The sequence below is a fragment of the Triturus cristatus genome, chromosome 5_1 (genome assembly GCF_964204655.1).
Source record: "Triturus cristatus chromosome 5_1, aTriCri1.1, whole genome shotgun sequence".
NCBI lineage: Eukaryota > Metazoa > Chordata > Amphibia > Caudata > Salamandridae > Triturus > Triturus cristatus.
The window spans coordinates 531,178,050-531,190,916 of record NC_140587.1 but is presented as its reverse complement, the minus strand read 5'-3'; positions in this window follow the sequence as shown (position 1 = coordinate 531,190,916).

Below are 12,867 nucleotides of genomic sequence, written 5' to 3'. Positions count from 1 at the left end.
ATGTTACCCGAGAAGGATCATGTCTATTAGGGTGGAAACACCAGAAAGAATTAGGTATAAGACTCGATCCGAATAACCAGGAGCAGGTACTTCTTATAGACTCCCCGGGGGTGGGGTCCAACCTAGTGAAAGAATTTCCAGAGGTGTTTAATGAGAAACTGGGGGTACTAAAAAACTACATGCACAAGATTGAACTCAAGGAAGGAGCAACACCTACTGTACACAAAACACGGTCCATTCCCCTGCTAATGAGAGAGCCTTTAAGAATGGAGTTGGAAAAGTTATTAAAACAAGGAGTCATATAGGAGATAGAATGCTCTGCATGGTTGGCGCCCATTGTCATTACAAGCAAGGAAGGTGGGAAAAGTATTAGGTTATGCGTAGACTTGAGGGCGCTTAACGCTAATATTGTGGTGGACAGGCATCCTCTCCCAAGGATACATGAAATGTTGAGTACTTTACAGGGAGCCAAGTTCTTCAGTGTGCTCGACCTCTCATCGGCATACCATCAAATCCGACTGCACCCCGAATCTCAACCCTTGACTGCCTTCACCACACCATTTGGCAATTTTAAATTTATGAGAATGCCTTTTGGGTTGGCGTCAGCGGCAGCAGCGTTTCAAAGGGCTATGCAGCACGTGTTGAGGAATTGTCCTAAGTCCATGTGTTTTCAAGACGATATTTTGATTTATGGGGCGAGTGACACTGAACATGATGAGAATGTGAAAATAGTACTCGGATGTTTAAGAGAGGTTGGTTTCACCACCAAGGAGAGCAAATGCAAAATAGGTGTTACCACAGTGGATTATTTAGGGCACACCATCTCGGAGGAGGGGATAAAGCCCAAAATAGACTTGGTGGAGGCAGTAAGAAAAGCACCCATGCCATCTTGCAAGGAAGAAGTACTTTCTTTTCTGGGTTTAGCCGAGTACATGGCTAGGTTCATAAAAAATTTTGCCATGATAGCCCATCCACTCAGAGAAATGTTGAAAAAAAACACACCATTCAAGTGGGAGAAAGATCAGGAGCTAGCCTTTGAGAAGATTAAAGAGGCTATCGTGTCGGCACCTTACATCGGAAACTTTGATGTAAACAAGGACACCGTAATCACTACTGATGCAAGTGGCAAAGGTGTGGGGGCCATGCTGTCACAGAGAGTGGATGATACAGTAAAAGTAGTGGCATTTGCATCAAGGACCTTGTCTGGGGCGGAATCCAACTATTCCACCATCGAGAAGGAGGCTCTGGCGGTGTACTGGGCGATCAAACATTTCAGCTTTTATGTCTGGGGCCTACCATTCGTAGTATGTACCGACCATAAGCCTTTGGTCAACCTGTTCGGAAACAAAGTGTTGGAGAATATCACTCCCCGCATTGCTAAGTGGGTGCTGGGGTTACAAGGCTACAATTTCAGAACTACGTATGTTCCGGGCCGACAGAACAAAGTAGCAGATTTCTTATCCAGAGCTCCAGTGGAAGGACAGGAAGAAGACTGGGAGAGGGTCTTAGAAATAAAAATCCCGGCTATGACCAGAGAGCAGTGGGATGGTCACATGGAACAGGACAATATCCTCCGAGAAGTTAAAACATGGGTTGTCAGAGGGTGGCCTAACAAATGTGGAGGCTTGCCGGAGAACTTACGACCCTATTGGAATGTACGAAATGAACTGTCAATTGAAGGAGAGTACCTCCTCAAAGCAGGCAGACTAGTTCCCCCGGAGGGGTTAAGGAAGCAAATTATTGACCTAACCCATGAAGGTCACCTGGGAAGGAGTCTATGCAAGGCTAGATTAAGATCAGATTATTGGTTCCCAGGCATGGATTCCAGTATGGAAGAGAGAGTGAAAGAATGTTACGCGTGCGAAGTCAGCGACAAGTCAAAGAACACCAGGAGATCTCCACTTAGTCCGGTGGAGGTTCCAAAGTCCCCATGGGACCAGTTGGGATTTGACATTACGGGCCCTATCAGGGCAAAGGGGCCGCAGCAATGGTACCTTTTAGTGATCATTGACTATTATTCCAACTGGGTCTCCCACAAGTTTGTAACCAGCATCAACACCAAGGCTATAGTTGAATTTCTGAGTGACACTTTTTCAAAGGAGGGCATACCCTCAACATTGATTACAGACAACGGAGTCCAACTGGTGTCAGAGGAGATGGGAGAGTTCCTAAGGGACTTGTCCATAAAGCATATACGTACTCCATTGTACTGCCCGCGAGCCAACGGCAAAGTAGAAAGAGCCAACCGTATGCTGAAGGAATGTATCCAACTAGCGGTAAAGTCTGGGGGGAACATAGAAGCAGCATTGAGAGACATGCTCTGGTCATACCACACGACGCCTAGTCTGTCCACGGGACACACACCCTTCGAACTGTTGAGAGGAAGGAAAGCAGGATCTAAACTAGCGCCTAATTGGTTGAAGACCAAGGATCCTGTGGTAGTCGATCAAGAGGAGTTTAGAAAGAAGGTCGAAGCTAGGCAAAAGAGGTACAAAGATTCCTATGACAACAAATGGGGCGCCAAAGAAAGAACCTTCAGCAGAGGACAGGAAGTGTATATTCGCAAACCTGTGGCAAGGGGAAGTAAGGAGGACAAGTTCTATGCTCCAGAAAAGATTAGGGAGGTCAAGAGAAACGTTGTCATCATGGAGGATGGGCGGAAATGGAGCATGGATCGGGTGGCCACAAGACTGAAGGACTCTGTACAGGCGGGGCGCAGTGGGAATCTGGGAACGGGATCCAGAGCAAGGGGAACCCAAGAGGGAAGGGGATTCAGACAACGCAACCCCCCTGGTTGGCTCAAGGACTTCAGAAGGGAGTGATCTTTGTACATGCTTAACCCTTTCCTTCCCTCTAGGTCTGGTTCTTATTATCGGTTTTACATTCTTATTGTAACTGTTTATATTAAAGGGGGAAGATGTGTTATAACTTGCCACTTGGTAGGTTCCATGTTTCCCCCCCTCCTCTTATCCGCTGTTGGTACAGCTTAGAATGTTGGAGTGAAGGCAGCCTTGGAATGTTGACATACTGCCTTCACAGATGTCATGACTGCCAGCTGCTAGGAGTGCCAGTTAACTTCTGACTTAATAAAGTCTGTTCTCAATATATATATGGTGTACTTACTTCAGGATGCATTTCCTTCTTGTATGCTCTCCTACAAGCACTGAACCCCCGATCGACCCAGTGACACAAACGTTTCTGGGATGCACTCCTGGCTACGCCTCTAGCGAATAAACAGTGGAAACATTTAAGCAAAGACATAGCAAAATTCAACCGCTCAATGTATCTGCAGGAGGCACATAATAGAATCATGTACGATTGGTACTTGTACCCCCAGAAACTACACAAGATCTTTCTTAACACTTCGATAGGTGTTGGAGGGGGTGTGGACTTCCATCATATTTGGTGGGACTGCCCCACCATACAGCCTTTTTGGAAAGAGATCATGTCCCAAATCAAACTTATACTGGACTACCCAATTCCACAGTCCCTGGAACACACCTTGCTGTGGATGAGAGATCCAACCCTGAAACGCCAGACACAGAGCGACAGGTCCGTCATATGGCTTTCCTTGGGAGCAGCGAAATTGGCTGTAGCTGCCACAAGGAAAAAACAAGATGCTCCATCTTTAACCCAATGGCACGCAAGGCTGTGGAGGGCACTAGCTCTGGAGTGCATGACTGACATAGTGGAGGATGCCAGAAAAGGGTTTGAATATATATGGTCCCCACACGGTGAGCTACTTGTCGGAGGGACTCCCGCTGACGGCATGCGCCCCATGGATAAGGGCTCTCAATCTGTTTCATATTTAATGCCATAGAGTACAAATGTTTTCTATTAGATATGTTACGTTTCCTTTCAATGTTCCTCTCCTTAGAGGGTCGTTTGACGAAGGGTAGTAGATTACTAAATGCAACAGGATATGATTGTGCCTATTGATAATTTTTCCATGCCACAGAACTCGTGAATATGCTGTAACCTACATGTGATCTCTGTAAGTCTTGGCCTATTTTGATGACTGTTGCAAGTGTACTACTGTGTTTGGCTCAGTTTAAAAAAAGTCAATAAACATAATTTAAAAAAAAAAACCTTTGTCTGGTCCCAATGCCCCGACAATCTGATTAATCATATGATTTATTGGGGGCGATACATCGGTGACGCCCTGTTAACCTGGACTGGTGAAATCAATATGCTACATGACTTTTGCACATTCTTGAAATCTAATAAATGCAACATTGTCTTCACTTACCAATACGACAAGAAGGAAATTTCCTTCCTAGACTTGAAACTCTATGCTAAAAATGGTTCCATCTTATCTGCATTGTATAGAAATCCCACAGCCTGCAATGCAGTACTGCATGCTGATACTGCACACCCCAAATCACAAATACAATCCATTCCATTTGGGGAATTAACACACATCAGACGGAACTGTAACGAAGATGGGGTTTTCAAGAAAGAAATGGGTGAGGCTAACACTAGGTTTAGAGCCAGAGGGTATAGCCAGGAAATAATAGAAAAGGCAAGGAATAAGGCACTTGGTCTCAATCGTAATCATCTGTTGACCAACAAAACCAAGACAAAAAAAGGTACCAAGTACAAGGAAAGAGTGTCACTAATTACTCCGCATAATTCGGCGAGCCATGAGTTATATAAAATCTAGAATAAACACTGGCACATCTTACAGGTAGATCCAATTGTGAATTGGGTCATTGCAAACAAACCCAGTATAATATACAGACGGGGGCAAACAGTAGGATGGGTGGGTGGGTGCAGGGCCCTGTACTTGTTTGGGGGCAAGCTGCTTTATCCCCCTTATTGTACCGTGCTGGACACCCTGGATTGATTGAGTTTGTTTGCAGCCTTTAGAACAATCCTAATCAAATGGGTACATTTCTACAGTCTCGCCAAGGTCATCGTGGTTGTTTAAGAAAAGCACAAGGCTGACGCTTCGCTACATGTCTTGGTTCCCTTGGTGATACAAACTGGGCGAAGAAGTCGTCGGCATTCGTTCCTAAGGGTGGGTCAGCAGCATAGGAGATGTAACCAGGATTCTGTCATGTAGGTGCACTGCAAAAACACATAAGCGCATAAGGGCCATTAGTAATGCAAATACCAACTACTCACTGGCCGTCCATTTCAATGCAACTCATTGGATAGGGAAGCTCACTCGTGTGAGATTCCATGGGTTGGGGACGGCTGTTGATAACCCCAGAGGGGGCGATAGAGTACACTGTTTACGCAAATTGGAAGCTACCTGGATTAGTAATCTCAGGGCAGTTAACAACGGTCTTAATGTGGACAGGGAAATGTATGTATTATTAAAGGACTGATTCGTATCCATGTATACTGTGTTTGTGTCTCCTTCCCGAATCAGCCTTAGTTCTCCTGGAAGTCGAAATTAGTTCTGATCTTATTGTATGAGTAATGAATATTACCAATTCATGTGTATCTGCTGATCATACATGTTTCCATCCAAAGATGTTCTAAACGTATGTCAATATGTGGTTACAATATGCATTATTAATGGTTGACAAAGATTTCTTGGATAGTTACAAATGTCTTATAGAAATATTCGAAAATATGTCACAAACACTTTGGTCTAACGACTGGGGCATTTGGCCACTCTATGGCTATGAATGACCACTTTCAGAGTTTATGCAAAATGCATCCATCTTACTACAATGTGGCTTTTATCTCCACTCTGGGCTATTGCATCTGGTTTTGTCTTTTCCTGTGCTCTAAATGCCTGTCCAGCAACATAAGTTCAAAGTGCCTATTTTAGCAAAGTAAGCTGGGAGCCTTATAATCATATGTTGGAAGACACGACGAGGGCACCGTTTTAGTCATGGAATTAGTCTACATTTTATTTAGTTCTTGGGATTAGTACCGGAATGACTACTTGTCTTCATGCGAATGTCACATTTCCATCCCTTTTTTTATTGTTTTGTAACTTTTTTTCGCTGCAGAACCGAAAACTTCTTTTAACCCCTTCAGTGCCCCGCCCTTTCCCCCTCCTGTGCCGGGCATTGTATTAGCGGGCGGGGTCCATGACGAGATAGTCTCGTCATGGGCACAGCGCAACCGCGCTCCATGACGAGACTATCTCGTCATGGGCATAGAAGAGGTTAAGACTTATAATTCAATACGAACTAAATATTAATGCATGCACTGTTCATTTGACTTAATTTGCAATGAGATACGTATTTACGATGTACTAGCAAATGTCTCTTTAATGAGAACGGAGTTTCCACCCTAAAGATGGCGCCCGTTCTTCACCGCACTTCACTGCTATTAGAATCTACTCTTTTTATGTTTAATGATTACCTTTTCGGGCACCGGCTATATATACGTAGCCATGCCATGGGCCACTCAAGGACTGATGCCAAGAGGAGTCGGGAGCATTGCGGATACGGGTGAGCTTCCTGTTTACTTTTTAGTTTACAACGTATTTATAGATTACAATAGCAGCTTTTTTGACGCTTTTGCATAACATTTTTTATTCATTAGGCCACCCCGCACGAATAATGGACTTATCATCTAACTAATGGAGCTACAGGATTGCTTCTCGTCTATTGGAACAAGAAAGTTAGATACAGGCTTATGTGAGGTAAGACGGGCTCATAATTTGGAGCCCCGGTCTTTTGTCAGTACGGGCGTAAAGAACATTTTATCTATTGGTGTGCCTTATTGGGCTTTATCACCTTGATCTTCTAATCTTGAATTCTATACTTGTTGTTTGCAACACAGTGTGTCACGCATACTTGTGGATGTCAAACATGAGATTTTAGAGACACTCGATGCGTATAAAGTATCGATTTATTAACTTTACTGTAAATTTTGTGTACACAGTATAGTTATGGAAGAGCAACATATGACTGGTGTTTTGGTTAAACAATTTCTTTATTTATAACAGAACAATCTGACAGTATACTAGTTAAACTGCTATAATATTAGGGATTTAATAATCAAGTGATTAATGATGTACTGCATCCTTCAAGAATGAAATAATTAAAGTGTACTTCTTGTATTCCGCAATTTGACTCGCTCATTTGAGAGGTTACCTTTGATTCTGGAAGAATATCCGCTATACTTTGGATATTCTAGAAGTTTTTACTGTCCAATTCCCCAGCACACCAAGGGGACCGGAAACTGTCCGGAGCTTACAAAAAACAAACGGAATAGTTACAGTTAAAGGTATCTTTTCATCAGTTCTCGATTTGAACTGCTACTTTTTCTTGTTTCTTCCAGTGTTTGGTGTTGGGACTTTTCTTAGTTCACTTACATCATGAATAAATTAATTATATATTATGAGCACATACGGACTATTCTTTCTGGGTTTCTTTTGTCCTAAGACTATATCCTTCTTCTCTTCCTTTTTCCTTTTTCTGGGTACTTTTCTTTACCTGAAACTATGAAAAAACCTTTAAACTAACCCACCTTGTTTTACTGCTGGCTGAAAGCTCTTCTTATAGACATATCCCCAGAAATACATTCCTACAACGTGATTAGTTCATACAACTGTATATTATTGTTCATAAAATATATATTTTTTATATATTTTTTATTCTTTATCTTTTTCTACCATTTTTCACATGTATATTTGTTTTACTATATTGAATAAACATTAATATATTTACAATTTTAATATAGACGTTGTCCTGAGACACAATATGAAAAATTGTTCATAATCCCACTGAACACCCATCAAACCTGCATTCACATCTCTCAAAACTCTACACTCACACTAGCATTCACACAACAAAAACATTGTGAGACAATTGAAGGTTAGATTCCTTTCTGCAATTGTACCCCATCCAGTTCTTCTATTGTTAATGTCTCTGGTAGGATTCCCTTGTATCTAGAAAAGGTCTACGCATGTTTCGTTGGATATCGTATTAAACCATCTTCATCAGGACGAAATATGTATGAATGTCAAATACAAAAACTTTAGAAAAAAAAGTCTTTTACCAAAATAACGTCCGCAATGCTAAAAGTATTTATAGTTATGTCGCTTCAAGCTATACATTAAGACCTATGGTGTATTTAAATTCACAAAAAGAGGATTACTCAAATGTGATTCAAAGATTTAGGAAGACTAAAATGTGATCACGGTTAAAAAATCTAGGAAACTTAAAGACCAAGAGAAGAAACCTCCACCAAAGAACCGAATCTACGAAATATAGAGTGGTTCAAGTAGAAACAAATGAAGTCCAAAGTTACAAAGCCAAAGATCTGAAAGAAGTAAGAAGATATATCACTATGCAATGTCAAAGTAATTTTCACCTGAGTGATTCGGTATGATTCTCCTCCGATAGATGCAACTGTGCCGCATGTAGCACACAATGCATACAGGACCATATATTTATATTTGCTTCCAAGATGTTGACCGGTTATCTATTTGTGAAGAGAGTAAGTAATAGTAATAGGTAACTATCCCTAGAGAATCTCCAAGTTATATTAAACTCACTTAGGGGTATTGGCTCTCACCGGATTCCGTGATAAATAGTTATTGCTCTGCCTCTGGAATTGGTCTAGCGTTCTCATCTCAATTTGGGTGGATGGTTGTGACTCAATTGCCAATCGGGTTTAATCTTTGCCACTTGAACCATCTTGAATATGGTCCAAAAAAGTTTAATTTTTCATCCTGCAATATAAGTGACAGAACACTAGTTAGGTGTATATAAATTCAGAACTGAGTGTATAAGCCAAACATTGTCAAAGTCATAATGTCTTGAGTGATTAGCAACATTACTGTGCTTCCTTTTATCTCGTACCCTGAATAATGACTTATGTGCAATTTATAAATGTGTGCTCAGCAGCTACCACACACTCTCATTCAACAGTTGCCCCTTGCCAAAATAAACTCTCTAGAATAAAGTGAGAAGTAAACGAGTGAGTGTTCCAGCTCACCAAGTGTCATTGCTCTCCAGCTTCAGAGGGGTTCTCTGCAAGCCACAACAGGAACTGCACTGACCCCTGTTTACCATTGCTTATCCAGAATAGTGCAGTCAGGGTATGGTCCATTTTTGTAGTCTAGGACTAAACATGGCCATACCTGCCAATTTCTTGCAAGACTCCGGTGGATGGATCAGAGCAACAGAGCCTTGAGTCTCTGGTCTCCAGCTCACATGTCTGGCACAGCCCCACCACTTGAGTTCCACTGATACCCACATAGACACTTTTTAGACCTAAACAAAGGATAATGAAATACAGCAAGATGGACCACTCCAGCCCTCATATCAGATACTTACACACAATTAAAAATACTGTGCATGGCAAGAGATCCTAACAGTGCCTCCTAAATGCCTCACAGTAGAGATTCTATGAGCTGTATACACAGACAACATAGAACTAACCGTGGGCAGACTTCACATAGCTGCTCTAAGCAGAACTCCAAAAGCAGGAAATAAACTCAGCAGCGCTACGTGGAGGTCCACGAGTGGGCGGATTTGCTTGTCCCACCCGTTCGTGTGATGTTTCCACCGTATGTCAATGCAGATTGCGTGTTTGGGTGGAAATATCACACAAACTGCCACATGGGCACGGCCAACTTGTTTCTGACTCTGTTTATAGTGCTGTGGCCTACGTTTTGATCCTTATTCAATCTTTGCAATCCTTGCTTTCTAAAACTTTAATTCCAATCTTTTTCGAGTGTTTTTGGTAAGTTTTGTACTTTTTCATTTTTTTTGTTTTACTTCTTCAATATTACTAGGCCTGGGCTAAAATTTCGTTCCGTTCGCGGAGATTGCGATAATTTGACATTTTCGCGTTCCGCGGAAAGCGCGAAAATGTCAAAATTTCCGCATTCCGCAGCTTGCCGATAATTTGTTTCTTGCTCGCGATGTAAAATAATACATTCTCGCGCGCGCGTGATCGCCTTACCTGAATCCCTGCGTTCGCCGACAAGTTTTCTTGATCCGGTCGCGTTCTCCATGAGATGTTGTATTGATTTTAGCCATTTGCGCTGTCTCGCGACAGTTCGCGCCCGCAGTGACGTCATGCGTCGCGCGATCACGTCTTTCTCCTCGCGATCATGCTCCGCGAGACAACTGAAAACAAGATGGCCGCGCCTGCGAGCAACCACATGGGTAAGTTGGCGAGCCGCAACCATGCAGAAAATCTCGCGAACATGCGGGAAAAAAACTTCCACATCTTCGCGATATTTCCACGAGTTTGCGATAATTTTTAACATTTTTGCGATAATTTGCGAAAGTAGAATTCGCAAATTCCGCCCACCCCTAATTATTACCCTCCTTCCTTCTTTTTCCCTGGTTTTTTCTCTTTTTCCCCCCAGCCCCATGCCTCGTGTGGCACCAAGGTGCGCAAGTAGCAGCCGCCTTCCTTTAGGAAGGCGGCGCCAGACATGGGTGCAGCCCCGTGCCCTGTTTTCTGAGGTGGAGTTGGCACGTTTGTATCTTATATCCATTAAAGATAATGGGGTAACCCAGTAACCCTCAGAACCTGGGTGTATATGTGAAACAAAAACAGTGGTTCTGTTGGGAGTCACGTAAACTTGGGGCCCGATTCACAGAATTAACTTAAGACAAAATCCTAAACTTACTACTTTTGGTATTCACAGAATGCACTTACTACTTTTGGTGTTCACAGAATGGATTTACGACTACTAACTTTACGTCCGCACTCGGGCCGGAATTTCTGGCCTGGAGGCGGAGCTTCCGGCCCGGAGGCGGAGCTTCCGGCCCGGAGGCGGGACTTCTGGGCCGGAGGTGGAGCTTCCGGCCCGGAGGTGGGGATTCCGGCCACTGGCGAAGCCCCGCCTCTGGGTCGGAAGCCCCGCCTCCAGGCCAGAAGCCCCGCCTCCTGGCCAGAAACTCCGCCCCCCCCGAGTGCGGACGTAAAGTTAGTAGTCGTAAATCCATTCTGTGAATACCCAAAGTAGTAAGTGCATTCTGTGAATACCAAAAGCAGTAAGTGCATTCTGTGAATACCAAAATGGTAGTAAGTTTAGGATTTTGTCTTAAGTTAGTTCTGTGAATCGGGCCCTTGGTTCCTAAAGTACTTAATACAAGTCATCAATATTTCACTGATCATTCAATGAAGGGGACTAAACACACACATAACAATGAAAGAGGTTCTGAAACTGAATTCCTTTTTACTCTATGTGTACATCAAAACCATATATACAGGGCTGTCCAAAAGTAAAACACATGGACTGTGAAACAATTAGTGACTGATCGTGTTTAGTGACATGGTGCTGTACAAAAATTAACACATATAACACAGATTTACACATATGGACTAAGTTTTACAAAGAAAGTCCAACATAAGATACATAGGCCACAACAGGATATAGTATTCCTTATTCTAGTTGTGGGGTTGCGTGGACAAGTTGAACAAGCAACGTCAACGTTTCGACCCTAAGATGTAGTGCAGATTTGTAAGCATCTAAGACGGGTCTTCATCAGGACAAGAAGGGATATGACAGCCTGTAATTCAAAAGTTGAATCAGAACTATGTGTGTGTTTATAAATCGAAATGAGACTTTGAAATTACAAAGGGCGGTAAGATGCTCGCCTGGTGTCAAGGAAGTGTATTAATTAGCTTCATTGTATATTATTCATGGAGGTGTCAGCTGACACCCCTCAGGGTCGTCTGTTCTGAAACAGATAAGGGAAAATTAGGTGTCCATTAGGCTTCATTGTCATATGGCACGGGGGAAAGTTAATAGGTCTGCACATACCTTTGAAATTACTTTATCCGATGGAAAACGATTTGGTGCCGCCATAGCGATCGCCACGTGCTGTGAAGGGAAGGAGGGCATAAATTCAGCCACTAGGGAAGAAGGCTAATGTGCAAATAAACTATTGAAAAACATGCACAAGACCGAGAACTGTGATGGGCAAGTCTTAGTTTGTCACCGGAGACTTCACTCATCACTATTTTCTCGTAGGCAATGATTTTTTCACTCATGAGATGTGAGGCCGGTGTAAAGGTGGATGTTGATGTTCATAATGAAGTTGTTACAAAATACCAAATATAACAGACACAATATTACGAAAGAAGAAAGACTAGCTCTGCATTCATTGAATGATAACAAATCCATCGTGATCAAGACTGCGGACAAAGGTGGTGCAGTTGTGGTTCAGAACACAGAAGACTACATAGAGGAGATCAACCAACAACTCAACTGTGCTACTAGTTACACCCGCATTCTACGTGATCCTACCAAGGAAATTGCCAAACTGATAAGAGATCTTACTAGCCATGGCATAGAGAAAGGATTCCGATCAGAACCTGAATTTAAGTTCCTCAACAAAACGAACCCAAGGATCCCCCCGATTTACACAATCCCGAAAGTACACAAAAACTTACAAAAACCCCCAGGAAGACGAATCGTTTCTGGTTGCGGATCAGTTTTGGAACCTCGGAACCAATATCTGGACAGTTTCCTACAGCCATTTGTCCTGGAGACCAGATCATTTCTCCGCGACACAATGCATACCATTCAATTGTTTGAAAATCAACCCTTTGACAGACCCACACAACTACTTGTCACACTTGACGTGTGCTCACTTTAAACCAGCATACCGCAAGAGGAGGCCATCAAAGTTATCAGAAACACGTTGGAAACTCGCACTACACCCCAATGGACCCCCATGGAATTCTTAGTACAACTACTACAAATTGCAATGACAAAAAACTACTTTGTCTTTCAAAACGCGTTCTTGTACCAATGCAGAGGAGTAGCTATGGGGGCTGGGTTCGCGCCGAGCCTGGCAAATCTATTCATGGACTTCTTCGAGGACCGAAACATCTACTGTGATCAAAACCCCTACATTGACAACATCACCGCTTGGAAGCAATATATCGATGACATTTTAATGCTGTGGACTGGCACAGTAG